General features: G+C 43.5%; 1 pseudogene; it reads right to left on the bottom strand.

The window, feature by feature from the left end:
* Positions 1-639: 639 nt before the first annotated feature.
* LOC123191720 (aspartate--tRNA ligase 2, cytoplasmic-like) lies at positions 640-3228 on the bottom strand (annotated as a pseudogene).
* Between the last annotated feature and the right edge of the window lie 22197 nt (positions 3229-25425).

Below are 25425 nucleotides of genomic sequence, written 5' to 3'. Positions count from 1 at the left end.
AAATATTTAGAAAATGTTGAATAAGTGTTAGGACAATGTTGAACGTCTATACAAAAAAATGTTGATCACTTATTAGAAATATGTTTGACATGTAAAAAGATGTAGAATGAAAACTAAAACAAGCATAAGAAAAAAATAAAAAAATAGAGAAAAAATGTTACACATGTATTTGAAAATATTTTTGACATATACAAAAAATGTAGAATAATAACCTAAAGAGCATAGAAAATCGAAAATACAAAAAAATAAACAAAATTAAAAAGGAAATAAAAACAAAGAAACAAAGTGCAAAAATTAATGAAAAATAGATAATAAAAAGGGAAAAAGAAACAAAATTAAAGAAAGTAAAGGAGAATAAAGAAAAGCAAAGAAAAACGGAGAAGAAAAATAAGGGAAGGAAATAAAAGAAAATAAATTAAAGTAAAAGGAAAAAATCTCGAAGAAAACGGCTCGGGTAGCCTCAGGTAGGTGGCACCCCTTGGTCTTACGATAAAACTGCGCGCGTTGAACCTGAAGACCAGAGATCGATCCCTCTTCTCGCACTTCCTTTTTAGTAATACTAGCAAAAGAGCCCGTGCGTTGCAACGGGTCCGATGGATTGCACTGTGTCCCCCCAAGCATGACAACGTACGCACAAAATTAGGTACAATTACTGTTAAGGTCAGCCATAGGCTCAATTTCTGTTCCAACTTCCTGCCAAGCAAATAAATCACCAATGCTTAATTCTTTTTCTTTTCTCATTATGATGTCATACATCAGGCTGTGTACAGTAGAGTTAAAATAGCAGTTATATACTGCACGAGAACAGTATAAAATTCAAATGATGAGAGAAAAACATCAGGGTGGTAATGAAATAGCTACATGTTTGTACCTTCAACAGTTGTATTCCTTCCTCGTAACTGAGCCTCAAGATACCCTCTAGGTACTGCAGGAATAAACACAATGTGAGTCGCCATTTCAGCTACAAAACCCAGATATTGTAACATTACTGGAACCACCAAGCAATAAGAAGCAACAAATATTTTACCTTCACTGGTTCAAATGGATACTGCCTATTAATTGCCTCGAGTTCCGTCTTCCAATTTTCATTCAAGTGTCTGAACAATTCTACAAATAATCCATCCACAATATCGCAAATCTGTTTGAAGAAACAAGTTCAGCCATTGTCGTGTTTGTAAATGAAGATTTCCGCAAAAAAAGTGTTTGTAAATGAAGAGCACTCTACCAAACCTGCTCACCTCAAAGTAGTGCCTCATAATCTCCATTTCAGCGTCCAAACCAACAAACTCACACAGATGCCTATGTGTGTTGGAATCTTCAGCTCTAAACACATCCCCAACCTCTAAGACACGACGGAACCCACCACAGATAGCCAGCTGCTTGTGCAGCTGAGGGGATTGTGCTAAACAAGCACACTTGCCATTCTTATATTCAAGTTTGAATACTGCTGCTCCACCTTCACTTGACCCTGAAATCAGCTTTGGAGTGTGGATCCCAATATCTTTTGAGGACAAATATTCTCTGAATTTCTGTAGTATCCAACAATGGTAAATATTTACTAACCAGCACACAAAAAAAGCATCAAATGCTGCAGAAATGCATAAAAAATAAATCCGTGCAGCCTTCATAAAACAGCTTTTGTAAAAGCATATGCATTGGCTTGACAAATACATATTCAACACCGAATGATAAAGTTAAAACTCAATCTAATCATTAGTGTAATCAGATTGCAGGCATAACATTAAGATCACTGGATCGATCAGTGTCTAGAAACAACTTAAAAGACCAGCACGGTGCTGAATAAAGGCTTTTTTTGCGGGTGCGAAATAATTACAGGCTAAGGCTAAAGTTTTTTCTCTAGAACACGCACAAGGATGTGTATCATATTATTCATATATTATAGAAGAAGAGGCAAGAGCCTATCCACATCATTACGACCAAATGCAATGACAGTCCAGCACTAAGTGCTGCTATGGTGCCTGCTCATGCACACTCCACCTAAACGACCACCCAAAAGTATCACTGAAATCCCCACGCAGCAGCCCAGCCAATGCCACGCTTTGGCCCAACGACTCAAAGGGGTCACCAGATCAGATACGTTTAATTCAGTGTCCAAGTAGAATATTTTATCTAAGCTACACAACATATTACTACATAACATGGTATGTTTAGTTCTGCAAACTCAATTCATGAATATATCACTAATAGCAGCAGTCCTAAAAGCAAGAACAAATACCAACGTTTTCAACTTGATGTTGTATACGGAAAATGACTTGACCTGCCGGTGTTCCCGGCTCAATAACTCGATAGTCTAAGCGTGTCCTGACCAACGCAGGGAAGTGGCACTCCCTTCTGCAAAACAACAAGATCCCATCAGCTGAACCCAGATATCATCATCATCGGAGAATTGGAGCAACAACAAAACTGTGTCCTCCTCCTTCATGCATTCAAAGAGGAGGCAAGCAAATGCAGATTGTACAGGCGGTTGACATACTGCTTCAGCTTTTGCAAACTCCTCCGCACTCCAGCCGGCATCCTGCGCGCTGATCGGTAGCCTCGGGTCGGCCCTGGTGATGCAGTAGAGCTTCCTCACCTGAATCTCCAGTTCTCCACCTGCCAGCCATCAAACGGGGATCAGAAAATAACAGACAGACAAAGATCAGCTACGGCAGAACGAAACCTCTCGCACTGTGGTGTATCTGAGGGGCTTGCCGAGGAGGGCGACGGCGCCCTCCACGACGACGATCGACTCCTTGGGGAGGGACAAGGCGAAGGGCTCCATCTGGGCGCTGCCGGCGAGCACGTTTTGCACGGCCACGGTGCTCCTCATCCCCTGCCGCCGCTCCAGGAAGGCCACATTCTTGGTCTTGGACCCACGGTAGACTGCCTGGGCGTCGCCCGGACCAGCACGGAGCAGCTGGTGGCGGCCTTGTCGAGGCGGCCGATCTCCGCCCACGGTTCATCGGGGACTGCCGTAGGGAGGATCTCCCCGGGGAGGATGTCGCCGTAGTTGGCCGCCGAGGGGTCGTCCTCGGCGTTAGGCTGCTGCTTCTTCTTCTCATGCTCCGGCGAGGGGTCCTTGGCGGCGGGCTTCTGCTGCGCCTGCGCGTACTTGGCCGCCTTCTCGGCCTTCCTGGCGTCCCTCTTCCGTTGCTTATTGCTGACGGTGTCTGCGGGGACGCCCGCTTCGGGGGTGGGCGGCGCTTTCTCGAGCTCGGAAGACATCATGTCGTCACCGGCGGGGAGGAAGCGAGCGGAGGAGCAACGTTGCGTGGGCGACGGCGGCGCGCTGAGGCTTAGGCGTGCTAAATAGTGTTTTTTTTTAAAAAGACGAAACGTTTTTTCAGATAAAACATGGACGGCGGGTTTAATTCATAAAGACCACAGGGACCTTTTTATAAAAAAGCCGCGACGGTGAACCCGGAGACCCAATCCGTGCTTTATTATTAGGGAGAGATATATGTGCATGTCAATGGGCCAGCCCAATACGTCGTGAGGGGAGAAAAGGCTTCAGCGAGAGCTGGTACTTATCTCGCTTAAGGTGATATAAATCGTCACCGCTTCACAAAATAGACGAGACTGCGCTCACGGTGGGGCGAGTTGGCCCGGCCTAGCTGGGGGTTCTATGCGCGGTCGCTGCTGCTGCTTTCCTTTTTCTCTTTTTCTTCTATGATTTTGCCTTTCGACTTTCTATTAGGTTTTCTCTTTCAACTTTTTTGGGATTTACTAACCGTTTTTTCCTGTATATTTTTAATTTTATAGTTTACTTTAGTTTTTTTAAAACATATTATGATTATTTTTCAAATAAAATTGAAATTTTTAATATACGTTGAAGATCTTCTGTAGGATGCTTTCAACATTTAAAAATAGAAACTGAAGAAATTTTTAATATATGGTGGAAAGTTTTGTAATATATGATGAATAATTTAATACATAGTGAACATTATTTTAATATACGTTAAAATTTTCTTAATATATTATGACCGATCTGTAATACCAAGTGAACTTTTTTACTATACAGTGTCCTTTTTAAAATACAGATAGATTAAACTTTTTTTCAACACACACTATTGCAGGATGCTGTTAAGGCGACACTACGATCAGAGACTCTTCGACAAAACTGTGTGCGACGCAATAATCGTAAACGGTGGTGTAAAAGAACAGTCGAAAAAAGGTACAAAACGTTTACGATGGCGGAGCCATCAAACACGGTTCGGATTTTACTTGCGTGCACGATGCAGGGCATGCTATTCAGTTCAATGAACTGTTTGCGATGAGGCGGAACAAAAGAAACGGGCAGCCAGATGAAGGCGTGTGCGATATACAGCATACGGTTCACTCGGATGAACTATTTGTGATGAGAAGAAACAATAAAAACGTGCAACTAGATAAAGGTGTGTGCGATTGAGGGCATACGCGTCAGAAGGATTAACTGTTTGCGATTAGGCAACATAACAGAAACGGATCAGCCAGATCAAAGTGTCTGCGATTGATGGAATACACTCCACACGGATGAATTGTTTGCGATTAGCCACAACAAACTAAAACAGTTAAATAGATCAACGTGTGTGCACTAGACGGGCACACACATTCTAATTAAAAGAAGCACGCGCGATGGTAATAACGAGCGCGCACGGTTGTTGGAACAAGACGTGTGCTGTCATTGCCTATTGCGGTGCACCATATGGTGCAAACGCCACATACGCGGCCGAGAAGGCGTACATGCCCACGTTACGCCTTCCGAAAATAGTGCCGCACTTATAATCGTCAGTAAATTTTGAGCATGCGTCCTGTTACATTCCAAATTGCAAACCTGTTTACATCGATCGAAATCTAAACGGTTTCCCACTTAGGAGCGTATTATTACTCGGTTATAAATACTACTACTTCAAGATGACTGCATATTCCTCCTCAACCCCCATCCACAAAAACAAACAAGTCATTCATCATCGTTCCCTTGCGTTAGCCATGGCCAGCGTGAGTTCTGGGTCGAGAGATTGCCACCAGGAAAATGCGAGCATGGAAGCGGAAGCACGAGAGATGTCCCGCCTTGCCGCGAACGCAGCCGGCATGTCCCGCCGCACGGCCATAGCAGCACAGAGGTCCCGATGCACCGCCGAAGCAGCACACAGGTCCCGCCGCGCCGTCGATGCGGCAGACTGGCCTGGCCGCGCCGCGAAAGCAGAAGAGATATCCCACCGTGTCGTGAATGCAATAGAGATGTCCTCCCGCGCCGCAGCAGCCTGGGAAAATGTCTCGCGGGCAGGCGAGGACTCCTACAGGCGCATGCATGCGATCGTCCATAGCCAGATGGATCAGATCTCCGACTGGGCGAGGTTGCAGGACGACATGAAAGCCTCTTTTGCCGGCGTCATCCGACAACTAAATGAGAGCAATGCGAAGCTCCAGGCCGAGCGCGACCTGCTGAGGGCGAAGATAGTCGGAAGGGCAAAGCAGCAGGAGGAGACCACTGCCTTGTTGAAGAGGGCCGGCGTCATTGTCGAGAAACTTATGGACGAGAATGCCATGCTGCGCATCAAGCGCAAAAGGATGGTGGAGGAATCCGTGGATGCTCTCAAGCAGCATCTTGAGGACAAGAAAAAGCTCATCGCCGCTTGCCGCGGAGACTAGTTCCCGCGGTCTGCAGCAACGCATCAAGAAAGTAGAGATCAGCGAGCCAGATCGTTGTCTTCCTTCTTCTTTTGCCCTTGTGTATTTCGGGCGTAGCCGCATGTGGCTTTTTTAATTATGTTTCTTTTTTGCGGGGATTTTACTTATGTTCCTAAATATGTAAGATAATTATTATCCATTGTCATCATCCTTATATTCATCATGCTTGCTATAAGTCCAGTCAATTCTATATAGGTCCGTCGGATCTTACATCAAGAACCATGCAAAACTTTCTTTTCAGATTTTCATTTTTCTCTCTTAAATCTCAGTCCAGTGAGACATATAGGCACGTCGTAGAATAGGGGCTTGGGCGCCATTAATGGAGACGTTGGAAGGGAGGTGCGCAGCGGGTAGAGGTCAAAGGGATCTAGACCCGATGAGCACGCGCAGGGGTCTGATCTCACGCCTCCCGTACTCAAATAGCTACCCCGCACGACACCTCCTAGCCAATAAAAAAGAGACGCGTGGCGGCACATAATTGGTAAGTAGAACGCTCACGGTTTCAATAATACTTGTGTTTTTGATTTGTAACATGACAACACTTGTTCCAAAATGACTTTGTTAATTGGTAATGTGTGCGTCTTCGCAAATCTGACAGAAAAATTACCACAGCATGTTGGTGCCATGTCATGATACCATGCCAAGTTTCATGATTTTCAGGCGTGTTTTGGATTTACAGGAATTAAAAAAACAAGTTTCTCAATCTTTCCGGCCAAGCCACCACACCCAGATGTTTGAATTTCATTCTCATTTCTTGCATGAGACCTAGAAATTCACCCAAGGACACACATGTGATTTTTAACCGACTTTCGTGCACTGAAGCATGTGCTTGTAGTTCAAATTTGAATTATACACATTAAATACGTAGAAACTCAATTAAGGTATAAAAAAGGCCAAACGAACCTGGAATAATTCCAAAATTTAGCACGATACTTCTATTTGGTCTAATCTGTTTGTGTAAAAAAAATTAAGGCGGGAGAAGGCAGTGTGCGTATGTCATTTCACACAAGGAGGTGCCACATTCCCTCTCGGAACCACGAGCCTTCTTGAGGGAAACTCCGGTTTGCAAGAAGCTTACACTAAAGCTTGTCCCAATTCGGCCAAAAAAATTACCGCAGCATGTTGGTGCCATGTCATGACACCATGCCAAGTTTCATGATTTTCAGGCGTGTTTTGGATTACAGGAATTAAAAATCAAGTTTCTCAATCTTTCCGGCCGAGCCACGACGCCCAAATGTTTGAATTTCATTTTCATTTCTTGCATGGGACCTAGAAATTCACCCAAGGACACACATGTGATTTTTCAACCAACTTTGATGCACCGGAGCATGTGCTTGTAGTTCAAATTTGAATTATGCACATTAAATGCGCAGAAACTCAATTAATGTATAAAAAAGGCCAAATGAACCCGTAATAATTTTAAATTTTAGCACCATACTTCTATTTGGTCTAATCTACCTGTGTAAAAAAATCAAGGCAGGAGAAGGCAGTGTACGCATGTTGTTTCGCACACGGAGGTGACAAGTTCCTTGTTGAAACTACGAGTCTTCTTGAGGGAAGCTCCGGTTTGCAAGAAGCTTACACCAAAGCTAGTCCCAATTCGGCCAAAAAAATTACCGCAACATGTTTGTGCCATGTCATGACACCATGCCAAGTTTTATGATTTTCAGGCGTGTTTTGGATTTACAAGAATTAAAAATCAAGTTTCTCAATCTTTTCGGCCGAGCCACGATGCCCATATGTTTGAATTTCATTCTCATTTCTTGCATGGAACCTAGAAATTCACCCAAGGACACACATGTGATTTTTCAACCAACTTTGATGCACTGGAGTATGTGCTTGTAGTTCAAATTTGAATTATGCACATTAAATGTGCAGAAACTCAATTAATGTATAAAAAGGCCAAACGAATCCGGAATAATTTCAAAATTTAGCATGATACTTCTATTTGGTCTAATCTGCTTGTGTAAAAAAATTAAGCCGGGAGAAGGCAGTGTACGTATGTCGTTTCGCACACGAAGGTGACACGTCCTCTTTCGGAACCACGAGCCCTTTTGAGGGAAGCTCCGGTTTGCAAGAAGCTTACACCAAAGCTTGTCCCAATTCAGCCAAAAAATATTCCACAGCATGTTGGTGCCATGTCATGATATCATGCCAAGTTTCCTGATTTTCAGGCGTGTTTTTGGATTTATAGGAATTTAAAAACGAAGTTTCTCAATCTTTCCGGCCGAGCCACGACACCCACATGTTTGAATCTCATTCCCATTTCTTGGATGGGACCTATAAATTCACCCAAAGACACACATGTGATTTTTCAACAAACTTTGGTGCATTGGAGCATGCGCTTGTAGTTTAAATTTGAATTATGCACATTAAATGCCCAGAAACTCAATTAATGCATAAAAATGACAAACGAATCCGGAATAATTCCAAATTTAAGCACGACACTCATGTACTAGTTGCATATTCATTGTACGTAAATGTTCTAGCAATTCAAACACCATACTTTCCCTCCGTAACACCATTTTGTCTTTCAAAACATAATGAAAAAATCAGGTATACCACAAACAACTTACTAGAAAGAATCGTGTGGGATGCTATATAAAACATCTTGGTGCACCATCTTGTCTGGCTTACGCGGGAAGCTTCGTCGTCTACAGTCCATCGCCCCCACTTGAACCACACTTGCGCGCCAGTTTCTCGTGGCACCAAGCGAAATTTTTTTGCCACCGCGGAAATATCTATCTCCCCGCCCCTCCCTCCACCAAAAGCCACATTTCCACTGTTCCTCCTTGCTTTCCCAGTTCAAACCTTCACTGCTGCTTACTGGCAGCTCAACCTCCTCGCCGGCGACCCTTCTTCTTGCAGCGGCGCCTCCTTGCCGGCTACCCTTTTTCTTGCAGCGCCGCCTCCTCGCTGGCGATCCTTCTTCTTGCAGCGCCGCCTCCTCGCCAGCGACCCTGCTTCTTGCTGCGCGGCCTCCTTGCCGCCGACCCTTCTTCTTGCTGCGCGGCCTCATTGATATGGTCAGGTAATCCACACCCCACCCACACCATCCTCCTCCTTTCCCGTCCCACATGCCCCGACCGACGGTGCGACACCTTCCACCGAAATCACTGCCCCCTCCTCCAATTAAGCGCCGCCCACAGCCATTTTGCACGTAGTATAACGTGGAGCTCAGTAGCATGCGGCCGCAGGCGCGCACGAGGTTGCTATGACTGCCATGAGTTTCGACCGCCAGATCTTGGAGGAGCACCTTGTCTTCGAGGCCACCGTCGACACCGCCACACGTTGTCTACTTTAAAATACAGTTCATGCTGTTTTCTCGAGGCCACCGCCAGTGCCTTCTAGTGATTTGTCCTCTGTAATGTTAATATGAAATCTGATGTTCAGTTAATAGTTTGATCCTCTGAAATGTAATGTTCAGTTAACACTTTGGTCCAACAATTGCTACATTTAGTAGTACTATTCTCAAGCATCTTTGTTTTATTTACTGTCTTATCTTCTAGAACATGTTTCTATTCTGCAATGTCGTGCTCAGTTAACTATTTTGGTTCATTTGGTCTGCTGTCCATTTAACTGTTTGGTTCAGTTCTGCAATTTGATTTTCATTTGCTGTGGGTACAATTTTGTATTGTTATGCATGTGACACAAATCGAATTTGGCTATACTCAATACATATTCTACTGATAGTATGGCAACTCTCAGTTAACCTGATCAAGATCTTCCTTATGTGTGTTGCAGGGAAACAATGAGAGACACTGCAGTTTACCATCGAGGTTTGTTCAAGCAGGGTCCTTTGGCTAATAGCACATTATTGTGCAGTTGCATGAACCATTCTAATATTTAGGTTTCTTACAATTTGGTCTTGCACATGTAGGTCTTGCTGTCAGAGGCTTAGACCCACTGTTCAACTCATTTTGCATATGGGAAATGAGATGTCCATGAATATCAGTCAAGTCAAGAAACTCAGAAAGATTGTTCAGATGAAGAAACTTGCGACGAATAACAGCAAGATCTTTGTTTGCACAATGAAGAAGACATCAGTCAACTATAGGATGGTGCTAACTCTTTTACCTTGTTTTTACCCCTTGCGCCATTTCAAAATTTATAACAACAATTTATGCATAATTTTGTTTTCAGTACTTTTCAAAGCAGTTCACCTATGATTACCTCTCAAACCACCTGCATGGTCAAGAGGCGAGGAAGGTATTCATTCAACACCCACGGTACAATATTGAAGTCTTGCTGAAGAGGATGAAGGTTGGGCGGGTAATTATCCATAGACACCGGCCTAAAGTTGCAAGGACATTCAACATCACTGAAGGCTCAATATTTGCCTTCTGCTTCTGTAGTTTCCCAAATGAGATTCATCTGTCTATTTACCGTGTATGATGCTACTTTCCAAAGGTTTTTAATGCTCCATGTGAAACTTGGTGCTATTGTGTAATGGCGTAACTGAGTGCCGAAGCTATCTGATGTAATTCGATTATGAAATCCTAGTTGGTGTTATACAAATATGAAATATCTGGTGTGTTTTATAAGAAATATCAATTTGATTAGTACATGGATTATCAATAATAGGCTAATTACCCTAGTTATTGGGGGTTTCTATTGCAGACGGTTACTTAGACAACAGCGTGGGCGATGAACTCAAACAACCCGCACGGTTTCTAGAAAGTAGGCGTGTTCGATCAACTAACAATCACACACGGCTTCCGGTAGCGAACTATTTGCGTTAGACCACCTTGCACAAACGTTTCCACACAAAGAACTGTGTGTGATATACATACCTACGAAAATGTTTTTCTAGGATTCACCGTGTGGGGTGTACATACCTACGGAAATGATTGGCTTTCGATGCCTCGCCCGATCGCACACGAGCTCATTTGGTGTCCCAGTAGGGCCTATCGCCGGCGGTTTCTAGGTCATGTGGGAAGGACCCCTCTATCGCCCACACTCACTTGGTGGCGGCTCCAAATGTCTTCGCAGAAAGGGGTTAAAAACCGTTTGTATAGCACGTCGCTGTACTAGTGACATACTAAAATTTTCTAATAAATGATGATTTTTTTATTCTTTTATGGGTTCTCATATGCATAAAGCCCTAAAATATAAATAATGATTTTTTTTAATAAAACAGACTGAAAAACTGAACAAACAAAAGAAAACTCCTCACTAGAGTGAGCTATGTATCGCGAGAGCGGGCTTGTGGCCCATTATGCTTTCCCTGCGTGAAGGTCATCTACTTGACGCTCACAAGCGTCCATTAGAAGATCTCAAGCGCGAGTGCTATTATGCAGGAGATGGAACAATACATCCTGATATGTATCTAATCTATGTGCATGAATTTTGTGAATTATTTAAGCTTGTAGGTCTACCTGGAGATGAAGTTAAGAAGAAGGTTTTCCATTTATCTTTGAAGGGAAATGCATTGACATGGTATAGGCTATGTGATGATATTGGAACATGGGATTGGAACCGATTGAGATTGGAATTTCATCAGAAGTTTTATCCTATGCATCTGGTTCATCGTGATCGGAATTATATATGATGTACACATATATAATTTTTAGCCTCGTGAAGGAGAAAGTATCCCTCAAGCTTGGGGGAGGCTTAAGTACGTGATGTACACATGCGCCAATCGTGAGCTCTCAAGAGAAATTATCTAAAAAAAATTTATGCTCAGCTTTCTCATAATGATCAAACCATGCTCGATTCTTCTTCAACTGGTTCCTTTACGAAGAAACCTATTGAATTCAGATGGGATCTTATGGAAAGAATTAAATGCAACTCTGAAGATTAGGAACTCGACAAAGGTACACTAGTACAGTGAGCTGATATACAAATGATTTTTAACCCCTTTCTGCGATGGCATTTTAAACCGTCGCCAAGTCAGTGTGTGCGATAGGGGGGTCCTTCCCACATGACCCAAAAACCGTCGGGAATAGGGAGCCATGATGCATATAGTTGTCCCTATAAAATTGTTTCTGATATCTTGAATATCCCAAACGTGATGGAAATATGCCCTAGAGGCAATAATAAAGTTGATATTATTATATTTCCTTATTCATGATAAAGGTTTGTTATTCATGCTAGAATTGTATTGACCAGAAACTTAAATACATGTGTGGGTACGTGTCCCTAGTGAGCCTTTAGTAGAGTAGCTCGTTGATCAAAGAGGGTTAAGGTTTCCTAACCATGGACATGAGTTGTCACTTGATAACGGGATGACAACATTAGGAGAATGATGTGATGGACAAGACCCATCCATTAGCTTAGCATATGATTGTTCAGTTGCTACTGCTTTCTTAATGTCAAATACATATTCCTTTGACCATGAGATAATGCAACTTCCAGACACCGAAGGAATGCCTTGTGTGTTATCAAACGTCACAATGTTACTCGGTGATCATAAAGATGCTCTACAGGTATCTCCAAAGGTGTCTATCGAGTTGGCATGGATCGAGATTGGGATTTGTCACTCCGTGTATCGGAGAGGTATCTCTGGGCCCTCTCGGTAATGCACATCAAAAGAAGCTTGCAAGAAAAGTGACTAAGGAGTTAGTTACGAGATGATGCATTATAGAACGAGTAAAGAGACTTCCCAGTAACGAGATTGAACTAGGTATGAAGATACCTACGATCGAATCTCGGGCAAGTAACATACCGACAGGCAAAGGGAATTATGTATGTTGTCATAAAGGTTCGACCGATAAAAATCTTCGTAGAATATGTAGGAACCAATATGGGCATCCAGGTCCCGCTATTGGTTATTGACCGGAGAGGTGTCTCGATCATGTCTACATCATTCTCGAGCCCATAGGGTCCGCATGCTTAACGTTCGTTGATGATATAGTACTATATGAGTTATGTAAGTTGGTGACCGAATGTTGTTCAGAGTCCTGGATGAGGTCACAGACATGACGAGGAGCTCCGTGATGGTCTGGAGGTAAAGATTGATCTATAGGACGATGCTATTTGGTCACCGGAAAGGTTTCGGGATGTACCGGGTATTCATCAGAGTACCGGAAGGGGTTCTGGGAGGCCACTGGTAAGTGGTGGGCCTTATGGGCCAAAGGGGGGCAAGCACACCAGACCACAAGGGGGCTGGCGCGCCCCTCCACCCCCTTCCCACGCACCAAGGCGGGAGGGAAGGAAAGGGGAGGTGCCCTAAGGCAGCCAGCCCCCCTTTCCTTCCCTCATGCACAAATATGGAAGGGGGCGTGGCCAGGGCAGGCGCCCTAGGTCAGCCTCCCCTCCCCCTCCACCTATATATGTGTGAGGAGGGATAGGGGCAACACACACCACGATTCCCTAGCCGTGTGCGGCGCCCCTCTCCCTCTAGTTCATCCTCGGTCATAATTTTCGTAGTGCTCGGCGAAGCCCTGCGGAGATAGTTGCAACACCACCGTCACCATGCCATTGTGTTGACAGAAATCATCTACTACTTCAACCATCTTGCTGGATCAACAAGGCGAGGACGTCATCAAGCTGATCGTGTGCTAAACGCGGAGGTGCCTTGATCGGGCGGATCGTGATGGTGTACGACTACATCAACCGCGTTGATAAACACTTCCGCTAAATGGTCTACGAGGGTATGTAGACATACTCTCCCCTCTCATAGATATGCATCTCCATGGATAGATCTTGTGTGTGCACAGAAATTTTTTTGTTTTCCATGCAACGTTCCCCAACAGTGGCATCTGAGCCAGGTCTATGCGTAGATGATATGCACGAGTAGAACACAAAAGAGTTGTGTGCGGTGATGGTCATACTGCTTACCACCAACATCCTTACATGTCCACACACATGAGACCGGTTCCACCGACTGACATGCAACTTATTTTGCATAAAGGTGGTTGGTGGGTGTCTGTTTCTACTACTTTAGTTGAATCAAATTTGACTATGGACGGTCCTTGAAGAAGGTTAAAACAACAAACTTCATAATCACAGTTATGGTTTTGCATAGGTAAGAACGGTTGCTAGTTGCCCGTAGCAGCCACGTAAAACTTGCAACAACAAAGTAGAGGACATCTAACTTGTTTTTGCAAGGTATGTTGTGATGTGATATGGTCAAGACATGATGTGTGATACGTCTCCAACGTATCTATAATTTTTTATTGTTCCATGTTGTTATATTATCAATCTTGGGTGTTTTGTAATCATTTTATAGTCATTTTATATCATTTTTTGGTACTAACCTATTGACATAGTGCCAAGTGCCAGTTGATGTTTTTTGCATGTTTTTTACATCGCAGGTAATCAATACCAAATGGAGCCCAAATGCAGTGAAACTTTTTGTGGATTTTTTGGACCAGAAGACAACCAGTGGGCATGTACAATAAGAAGTTTTAAATACGTACTAGTTTATCAATAGTTGGCCCACCTTACATCCTCACAAAGTGTCTTGGGTCTCGTGTTGCAGCTGGCTCTACTAACCAAGAGCCTGCTTCTCTTCTCTCTCCTCTTCTCTTTCCTCCAACTAATAAGCACATATATAGTATTCTATTACTTATAGCCTGCTTATGTCACTCTATTGTACTAACTCTAAGACTAGCCACAATGGATAGTAGCATACACTAGTAACATACACATATCCCTAGACTATGTTACTACCTTTCATAGTGGGTAGTAACATAAGTATGGTAACATGCAAAGCCTCATTTATTAGGTTATAGACCCATATTGCATTGGGACATGCGATGTTACAGTAACTAGCTAAGTTACTCAAACTACCTCTCTCCTCCTTAACTCATTGCCACATAAGCAAATTTGTTGAGTTGGACTCGATGTTACTGCTGAAGTTACTCCTACTGTGGCTAGTCTAATGCATAGTATCATAGAGTAGTATCATATGTAGTACTTTATTTATTGTCATGCATGACACATAGTATCATAGCATTTACTATGATACGGTTTCATGATATGATACTTAGCCTTCATTTAATTCTATGACAGCTCATCAAAATTGCCTAGTTGGCATGCATGATATTACTAGATATGATACCCCCTTACTATCAGCCTAGCAAAGAAGGTGTATAGATCATTTGTGCGTCGCTTTGTGAGTTTTCATCCATTTGTTTGAGAAGCGGGGAGAAGTTTCAAACATTTCATCTGTGAGGTGCGGCCACTGGCGTAGGCCTAGTTGGTATTTTAATTACAGGAAATTTAGATGGAGTTCGGACATCATTAAAATCGATGTGTGCCCGTGGCGTGCTCTCACGACCCCATGGAAAAATTGGTAAAGTTTGGCACAAGTTTTGATGACCGCTCCTTCCAAACTGGAGCATCTCACATGAAGGATCATGGTTTCCAAAAGGAGACATTTAAATTCAAACTCATGTGGCTGGTGACTTCATCGTTTGGCCTCATAAAAATTTCCACGGTATGCAATCACCATTATACCACGGGTTTGATTTTCTGGCGCATTTCAGGTATCGTTAGCTATTTTTAAGACATTTTTTGAGATTAACGTGCATTCTGTACATAAAAATAAAATTACAACCGGAACTGCATGTGATGTCGAAAGGGATGAGGATCGTCGTTCGATCTGGGAGCATCCAACGGTGCAGACGTATGATCTGTGGGGTTTGGGTTTTGGCCAATCAGAAAGCATGACTCAGATCGTGGGCGGGGTTTGGTCGGCACATGGCTTTCATCAATGAACCGTGTGCTATTCACAAACCAGATTGCATATTTTTGTTCACACATACTGTAGTGAGATCAATTGAGTGTGCTACCTCCATGATATAATAATAATACCAAAAAACAGTTCATATTCATTGCCTGAGATGACAACATATTAAGGTCAACATATTAACGGTTCTTACATCAAAAGAAACCCGGGCATAACTCACAAATTTAGTACACGTGACACTTCTAAATTGAAGGAATTAAGTTGCAGGGTAGGCATAAAGACTAGTCTTATGGCTTAATTCCCATGTACATGGGGGAACTGGGATCATTACGTTGACCCCGAATGAACTTGGGTTTTATGATGATTTTACGTTTCTCTGTTACACGGGTGCATGATCCCTTGGCTGGCAACTCATCAAATTCCTCGTACTCTTCCTCATCGGCAACATCGTCGACACCCAGTACCCTTCTCTTCCCATGCATCACTACATGGCAATTCTTATGCAAGGGGTCTTCCACAAAGAAAATCTGGATAGCATCGCTGGCAAGAATAAATGGGTCCGCGTGATATGCCATCGTTGTCTTGTTAACACAGGTCTTCTTGTACTCATCAATCCTTACCTGACCAAGAGGGATCCATGCGCATCCGAATAATGCCACCTTAACTTTCACATAGTCAAGATCCCAAATCTCTTTGATGGTTCCATAGTATACCCTTTTATCAGCTTCATTTATAGTCATGCATTCTATTCGAACAGAGTTGTTCTGATATGAGGTCTTCTGATCATGTTCCTTAGTGTAGAATGTGTATCCATTTATGTCATATGCTTGGTACATCAACACCATAGGTGATGGCTCTTGTGCCAACCACGTAGCAATGTCATCGATGGATCCTTGTGCCAAATGATTCTTCAGCCATTCGGCGTAGTTCTTACTGTGCTCCTTCATCTCCACATCTGATAAAGGCACCATTGGTAAGACACTTTGTCGTATATCCGCCAAGTGTTCTTAGGTATAAGCACTGAGAATTGGGCTGTTAAGCAGTACCGTCAAATGGGCTTTCTCTGCCAATTCTCCAGGTGCAACCATTTGTGTGCCAGCAAGGACCGACTTACCTTTCAGCCTTCCCTCGTGGTGAGAGAGGGGAAAACCTACATGTCTTTGTTTCATGTATTTGATGCAAAAATCAACCACCTCCTCTGTGGTATAAGCTTGTAGGATGCTTGCCTCTGGATGGTTTTGGTTCCGAAAAAAGCGCTTCAGTATTCCCATGAACCGCTCGAAGGGATACATGTTGTCAAGAAACATAGGACCACAATACTTTATCTCGTCGACAAGGTGCACAGTGAGATGGACCATGACATGAAAGAATGACGGTGGGAAAAAACATTTCTAGGTTGGACAATATTCTTGCAATATAATCTTGCATATGATTCAACTCTTCAGGATCTACAACTTTCTGCCATAGTTGGTTGAAGAAATCACAGAGGTCAATGAGTGTGTTTCTTATATCTTTGTCCATCAGATTCCTGATGGCCACCGATAGGATTTGTGTCAACATTACATGGCAATCATGTGACTTCATGTGTCCCAACTTCATTTTACTTGAGCTCACATCCATGAGACTTCTAATGTTTGCGCAGTAGGAAGAGGGTGTCTTAACTGACAACAAATAGGTGCAGAACTGTGTTGCTTCTTTTGTACTAAAATTGTAACTCAGGCGACCTTTGATGAATTTGTCATCATCTTCTGCTTCACTCTTGCATTTTGATTGACCAGCAAGCATATCGAGCCGTGAACCGTCACCATCCTTTCTTTTACCTTTAATCTTGAGCAGAGTACCAAGGATGCTTTCACATACGTTCTTCTCTACGTGCATGGCATCGATGTAGTGACGTACGCGTAGAATCTCCTAGTAAGGTAATTTCCAGAACACTGATTTTTTTTCTTAAACACTTGACCCTTGGGTATTTGTTTCACCATCAAAGGCTGGTTCTTGCCAAGCACAACATTAACTTTTTTAGCCATGTTGTGAACCACCTCCCCTTCATAGGGTCTTGGGCCCACACCTGCCTCTGCTGTACCATCAAATTCAGCTTTCATCTTTCGGTATGGGTGATTTTTCCATAAGAACCTATGATGACACAAATACATGGTTTTGTGCGAGTTGGGAAGTCTTCTGCTAGTTGTCCTATCCATGCATGTGACACACCCTATATCTCCCTTTGTTTTCTGCCCCGACGTGTTGCCTAATGCCGGCATATCTTGAATGGTGTGCACCAGCATCACATGTAGATCGAAAATCTCCTTTCTGTAAGCATCATAACATTTTATAGCAGGCGCATCTATCCACACTGTCAGCAGTTCTTCTACTAGTAGCTGAAAGTAAATTTGATGTCATTTCCAGGTTGCTTCGGGCCTTGGATAATCATTGACATAATAATGTATTTTTTCTTTATACACAACCAAGGAGCTAGGTTATATATGCACAGAAGCACCGGCCATGTGCTGTGATTGGTGCTCATATCGCCAAAAGGATTCATCCCGTCAATACACTCCCCGAGCCTTATACTTCTAGGATCCTTGGCAAAATTTTCAAACTTGTTGATTAATTCCCACTAAGCCCCATCTTTCGGGTGCCTCATAAACTTATCCGCAATTCGCTCATCATGATGCCACCGCAACCTCTTTGCCTCTCTAGGCTTTGCGAACAAACGCCTCAACCTTGGAATTAAAGGCAAGTACCAAAAAAACCTTGAACGGGATTCCTATCTTGATCTCGTCATCCAATTTGTACTTGTCCTTTGCTCTCCCGCGCTTGTATCATGCATGCTTGCATGTGGGACATGCACGCAAATCTTTGTACTCACCACTGTACAATATACAATCATTCGCACAAGCGTGTATATTCTGTACTTCAAGTTCCAATGGGCAAACAATTTTCTTCGCTTCATTCGTGCTTCTGGGGAGCACATTATCTTCCGGAAGAATTTCTTTGAAAAGACCTAACATCTCTATGAAGCCCTTGTTTGATAGACCATTTTCTTCTTTAAATCCGAGAAGCACCAGGGTGGCACTCAACTTGGAATTTTTTTTGCAACCTGGATACAATTCTTTCTTGGAGTCCGCATTAATGGTCGGCAGATCCTTGTACCCAATCATATCCTTTTTTGGGCCCTGGAAATCTGCAATCATAGTAGCAAAATCTGGCATATCAAGATTGTCGTCATCTGCGTCGAGGCCTTGGTTTTCCAGTGGGTGTTTCAGCTTTCCGGTGTTCCATTGGTAGCTTGACGCCTCTACCCCGATGTTAGATTCAACATCCATGTGACACTGATCGGGGTTTGGCATCTCACTGCCCTGGGTATCTTCATCCATGACCTCCTCTTCACCGTGTCTGGTCCAACGTGTATATCCATCCATGAATCCCCTAGAGACTAAGTGCAACTGGACATCTGCAACTACGTGTGACTCTGTATTGGCACAATCAGTACATGGACACAGGATGTAATTCCCATCACCAATTCTCCTCTTTGTACTTTCACCCAAATTTATGAACTCTGTCACGCCACTGATAAAATCTGCGGTTTTCTGATTCTTCATCAATCGAGATTGTTCCATCTGCACCACACGAATGGTAATTAAAAACAAAACAACGACATTAATACACAGATTAACTACTGCCCAAAGATGCGTGCATAAATCACAAGGTTTTATTTTCATAATTACTGAGGGCGCTCCATGTTGTTATCAAGACATGCAATGACAAAAATTAATGGTAGTTAATTTACACACAAAGTACTAGTACAACACTATCCTTAGGAATTGAATACCTTAATTAAGCCACTCACGAAAAGAATACCTTAATTAATTAGCCGCGTGGTGACCTCCACCCAGCAGACAGAGGAGCGCGATGCGGCGGCACACCGAGACAACAGGGTCGAGGAGCAAAGCTTAGTGCGGCTGCCGCCTGAAGCTCGACCTCCACTATCCAGCCATCACTACTACAGGATGCTGCTAATGCGACACTATGATCAGAGACCCTTCGATAAACTGTGTGCGATGCAATAATCACAAACGGTGGTGTATGAAAACCGTCAAAAATGTATAAAACATTTGTGATGACGGATGCATCAAACACGGTTCATATTTTAGTTGTGTGTGCGATGAAGGGCATACGGTTCAGTTCAATTAACTGTTTGCGATGAGGAGGAACAAAATAAACGAGAAGCCAGATGAAGGCATGTGCGATACACATCATATGGTTCACTCGGATGAACTGTTTGTGATGAGGACAAACAAAAGAAACGGTCAGCCAGATCAAGGTGTGTGCGATATATGCATGTGGTTCACTCGGCCCTTGTCGTCAGTGTGTGACCTCTATGACAACCGTTCGCTCCCCAGGCGCCTCTTAGTGTACCGTGGCAATCGTCCACTGACTCTTCGCCTTCCCCTATCGATTTGGAACTACTTCTGCATGCTAGCTCTTCCTCCCTCCTCCATTTGCCTTCACCCTTCCTTCTGCCAGTGTTCTATCGTCTTCTCCATGGAGGGAACAGGCCAGAAATGACCCTGTTATTCTTGCCCCGATCTGAATGATGACGCGGTGGAGGAACTCATTGATCGGTGCGACGTCATCACCTCAGCTAGCATGGCAGGTTCGTTCAAGACCATTCCTGACTCAACTAATAACATCATTACAAGGAACCCAAGGGTCCAGGAGTGGTTTGATCTCCCCTATCTTCTTCGCCATGACCCTGCCGACTGGCGCGGGGACGAGGGAAGGCTCGCCTTGTGTAAGTTGATTCCGCTTGATAATGATATGTATGATGTTAAGATGCCATCGCTTGAGGGCAAGGCTTGGGCAGGTGCAAATGGAGATTGGGTTGTTTATATTGGGTACAACTACGAGTGGGAACTTGTGAATGTGCACACTCGTCACCGGGTTCCACTTCCAAAAATCTCAGACGACTGCCCAGAGGTTGAGTACACCAGAATTCTACGTGAGTTCAAATACGATCATGCTGACTGTCGTCTACGGAAGATAGCAATTTGTCGAGTTCCCAACCACTCTTGGGATTACACAAATTATGAAGTTGTTGCTATCTTCGACAAGCTTGTTGTCGTCCTTACTTCCACGCCTCGATGGATATTGCTCAAAAATCAATTTCTATACATGGATGAGTACTGTGATGCAATTCAATACAAGGGTTTTGTGTTTGCTGCCACCACTCATGGCACTATTTTTGCATGGAATCCTGATGCTTTCGGTATGTTTGTCTTCCACCGTAATTATAGTTGTTTCATCCACATGCATGCGGGTTAGCTAGTTTCCCTTTACTAATTAACCTTCCTGTGTTCCCAAGGTCCTATGAACATTCCACCACCTATACTTGAAATTTTTTACGAGCATGAGGACGAGCAGGACCCATATACTCAGTGGCGCTTGGCAACTTATTCCAATGTATCATCTCTTCTTGTCTGTATACAGGGCACTGCTGATGTTACTAAGGAAGAAGGTGTTGTCTCGCATGGTTGCACTCTCCGGACCTATTCCAACATCCATTGCATGGTATTCGGGATGGATACTAGTGTACTAGCGCCAACACCTTCTCCCTAGTTCAGTATTAAAAGTCTTGGAGGAAACTCGCTCTTCCTTGGACAAAACTATCCAATGATGGTGGAAGGCGATCCAGCTACTGTTGACACAATGTTAATACCATTTATGAGAAGCAAATGTTTCTATACCTCGGACATTACTATGCTTCCCTATCGTCCCAATATGGGTCCTGACATAGGCCGCTTCAGTCTCGATGCTCAGTCCTGTGTTGGTCTCGAGATTGATAGTTACTGGCCCTTCGCAGAGAATCATTTCTGGTTCAAAGCAAGCGTTTCCAACGCCAACGAGTGGTTGAGCTGAAGTTCATTTCATCGCTTTGTTATTTGTTGTGTGAGAAAAACTTTACTAGAATGTTTTGTTGGAAATGATCTATAATCCAACGTGTATCCTCATTGTCGTTGTGGGTTGATGACTTGTTGTATGTAATCAATGGTACATTTGCATATGTGTCCATCAACTCACGCCTACTAGTGGTGTCCATATGAATAGTGCTAGTGATTTTAGTTGCAAAAATTAGATAGTGCTAGTGATTTGTAGCTGCATATTTTGACAAATTGCAGTGTTACAAGGTTGACAAATGGCAATGTTACTAGATAAAAAAATGTCAATCTTTCAAGTTTGACAAATGGCAACATACCAAAGTGACAGATATGCAAATCTTACCCAATTGTTTGTACATGCTTGCACATGGGTCATGCAAAACAACCGTTTGCGTTGAAGGGATGCAGAAATCCTGCTCGGCACATTTTTCCCTTGGCTTCCTGGGAAGCTGTCGGTTTGCATACAGGTGTTCTAACTAAAACGTTTGCGATGAGTGTTTTATATTTAAAAACCATTGAAGTTTTTTTCAAAAGAAAATTGTTTGATAAGTCTGTACATTAAGAGAGAAAAACGCAAGTTCGTTCAAACCATATCTTTCATTCAGTCACACTGCAGATTTATATTCATATGATCGAGAATTCAAGATATAGTATTAAACCCCCAAAAAACTATTTCTGGCGATGGCGGAGGCGGCGTGCCGCGCCGTCATTGTCGTCCTCCGAGACGCCGTTGCCGAAGTCTTCAAGGCGGCACAAAATTTTCTTCACTTGTAAATCAAACATCATGTCATCGCGCGATCGACGGGCGAGGTGCAGGAGGACGGCAACTGGCGCCGCTGAGAGGTAGCGGTCGACGGCAGCGTCCCATGCCGCTGAGAGGGGCACGCGCACGGGCACGGGCATGGGCGCGGCGGGTGCAGCCAAACGCATGGGGACCGGTGCCGTGGTGGGTAGAGGGGCGCGCACGTTCAGGGGCATAGGCGCGGCGGGTGCAGCCAAACACACGGGGGGCAGCGCCATGGTGGGTTGAGGGGCGCGCACATTTACGGGCGCTGGCATGTACACAAGCTCGCGCTGGTCCGTGTAGACCTCGCTGACGCCCGCGGCTTCCAGCTTTGTGATAGTGCTCGGCGACCAGCCCAATGCTACGGGGATGGTCGCTGGCGCGGGCGCATGGATGGGAGCTAGGACGGGAGCGGGGGAAGCAACCACCGCGGCCAGATCATTCTGGGCCATGTCCATGAGGCCCCATTCCTCCTTATTTTCTATCTACTCCGGCTCGGAGTCGACTTTAACAAACTTGAAGACTAGTGGCAGATGATCATTCTGCGTCATGGCGTTGGTGGAGGTCTGCGAGAGGGAGGGGAATGGGAGGCGAACAGTAAGGCCGACCGTATTAAACAGCGGCTCGGGCGCCATTAATGGAGAGGAAGGCGGGCGGCTATGGAAGTCAAAGGGCCCCCTTTCCCAGTGAGCCCGCGCACCGTACAGCTTGCATGCTTCCCGGTGAGCCTGCGCATTGGAGGACAGCTTGCACGCCTCTCGGTCAACCTGCGCACCGGACTGTGCTCGCATGCCTCCCATTCAGTCAAGGTCAAGCAGTTGTCCGCACGGCACCTCCTACAACCATTAAAACCAAGACATGTGGCGTCACGTGAATGGTTAACAGAATGCACACGGTTTAAATTATACAAATGTTTGAGATATTAAAGTGGCAGCTATTTTTTCAAAATGCCTTTGTTGGCTGTCATTATTCAAGTGCACCTTCTCCCAAAATGGACACGAAAAATGCCACAGCATGTCGGGTGCCATTCCATGATAGCATGCCAAGTTTCATGAATTTCAGACGAGTTTTGGATTTTACTAGAATTTAAAAACCAGGCATCTCAATGTTTTGCCGGTAATCAATGGTGCCCTGGTGTTTGAAATTCATTCTCATTTCTTGCATGGGACCTAAGCATTCACCCAAGGACACAGATTTGATTTTTCAACCAATATATATGCACTGGAGCATGTGCATGTAGTTCAACTTTGAATTATGCACATAAATGCATTGAAAACTCAGTTAATGCATAAAAATGTCCAAACAAACCCCCAAAAATCCCAAAAATTGACACAAAACTCCTGTTGTTCTATGTTGACACGAGAAATTTTTTGAAAGCAATAAGAGGCAATGGATATCGTTTTGTCCCCAAAGGTGGGATGTTCCCCACCGAACCATCATGCTTGTTGTGAGAATCTCTAGTTTGTGAGAAGCATATACCCAAACCTGCCCCAAATGGGACAAATTTTTTAACACATCATGTTGATGCCGCTCCATGATAGCATGCCAAGTTTCATGAATTTCAGATGAGTTTCAGATTTACTAGAATTTAAAAACCAGGCATATCAATGTTTTGCCATCAATCAACAGTGCCCTGGTGTTTGAATTTCATTCCCATCTCTTGCATGCGACCTAGAAATTCACCCAAGGACACAGATTAGATTTTTCAACCAACCTTAGTGCATTGTAGCATGTGCTTGTAGTTCAAATTTTAATTATGCACATAAAATGACTAGAAAACCCAGTTAATGCCTAAAAATGTCCAAACGAACCCTGAAAAATCACAAAAATTGACACAACACTCCTATTGTTCTATGTTGACACTAGAAATTTTTTGAAAGCAATAAGAGGCAATGGATATCATTTTGTCCCCAAAGGTGGGACGCTCCCTATCGAAACCATCATGCTTGCTGTGAGAAGCTTATACCCGAACCTGGCCCAAATGGGACAAATTTTTTACCATGGCATGTTGATGCCGCTCCATGATAGCATGCCAAGTTTCATGAATTTCAGACGAGTTTTGGGTTCACTAGAATTTAAAAACCAGTCATCTCAATGTTTTGCCCGCAATCAACAGTGCCTGGTGTTTGAAGTTCATTCCCATCTCTTGCATGGGACCTAGAAATTCACCCAAGGACACACATGTGATTTTTCAACCAACTTTAGTGCATTGGAGCCTCTGCTTGTAGTTCAAATTTGAGTTATGCACATAAAATGCTTAGAAAACCCAGTTAATCTGTAAAAAGGCCAAACGAACCCCGAAATTCCAAGATTAAACACAACACTCCTGTTGTTCTATGTTGACACTAGAAATTTTTTGAAAGCAATAAGAGGAAACAGACATCGTCCCGTCCCCAAAGGTGGTATGTTCCCTATCAAAACCATCATGCTTGTTGTGAGAAGCTCTGGTTTGTGAGAAGCTTATACCCGAACCTGCTCCAAATGGGACAATTTTTTTACCACGGCATGTTGATGCTGCTCCATGATAGCATGCCAAGTTTCATGAATTTCAGACGAGTTTTGGATTTACAAGAATTTAAAAACCAGGCATCTCAACATTTTTCCGGCAATCAATAGTGCCATGGTGTTTGAATTTCATTCCCATCTCTTGCATGGGACCTAAAAATTCACCCTAGGACACACATGTGATTTTTCAACCAACTTTGGTGCATTGGAGCATGTGCTTGTAGTTCAAATTTGAATTATGCACATAAAATGCCTAGAAAACCCAGTTAATGTATAAAAAAGAACAAACGAACCTCGAAAAATTCCAAGATTAAACACAACACTCCTGTTGTTCTATGTTGACACTAGAAATTTTTTGAAAGCAATAAGAGGCAACGGATATCGTCCCGTCCCCAAAGGTGGTATGTTCCCTATCGAAACCATCGTGCTTGTTGTGAGAAGCTTATACTAAAACCTGCCCCAAATGGGACAAAATTTTCACCACGGCATGTTGACGCCGCTCCATGATAGCATGCCAAGTTTCATGAATTTCAGACGAGTTTTGGATTTACTAGAATTTTAAAACCAGGTATCTCAACGTTTTGCCGGCAATCAACAGTGCGCTGGTGTTTGAAATTTATTCCCATCTCTTGCATGGGACCTAGAAATTCACCCAAGGACACACATGAGATTTTTCAACCAACTTTGGTAGATTGGAGCATGTGCTTGTAGTTCAAATTTGAATTATGCACATAAAATGCCTAGAAAACCCAGTTAATGTATAAAAAAGGCCAAACGAACCCCGAAAAATTCCAAGATTAAACACAGCACTCCTGTTGTTATATGTTGACACTAGAAATTTTTTGAAATCAATAAGAGGCAATGGATATCGTCCCGTCCCCAAAGGTTGT

The sequence above is a fragment of the Triticum aestivum genome, chromosome 2A (assembly GCF_018294505.1).
Source record: "Triticum aestivum cultivar Chinese Spring chromosome 2A, IWGSC CS RefSeq v2.1, whole genome shotgun sequence".
NCBI lineage: Eukaryota > Viridiplantae > Streptophyta > Magnoliopsida > Poales > Poaceae > Triticum > Triticum aestivum.
The sequence above is the reverse complement of the archived record's forward strand: the minus strand, read 5'-3'. Positions and strand labels throughout refer to the sequence as shown.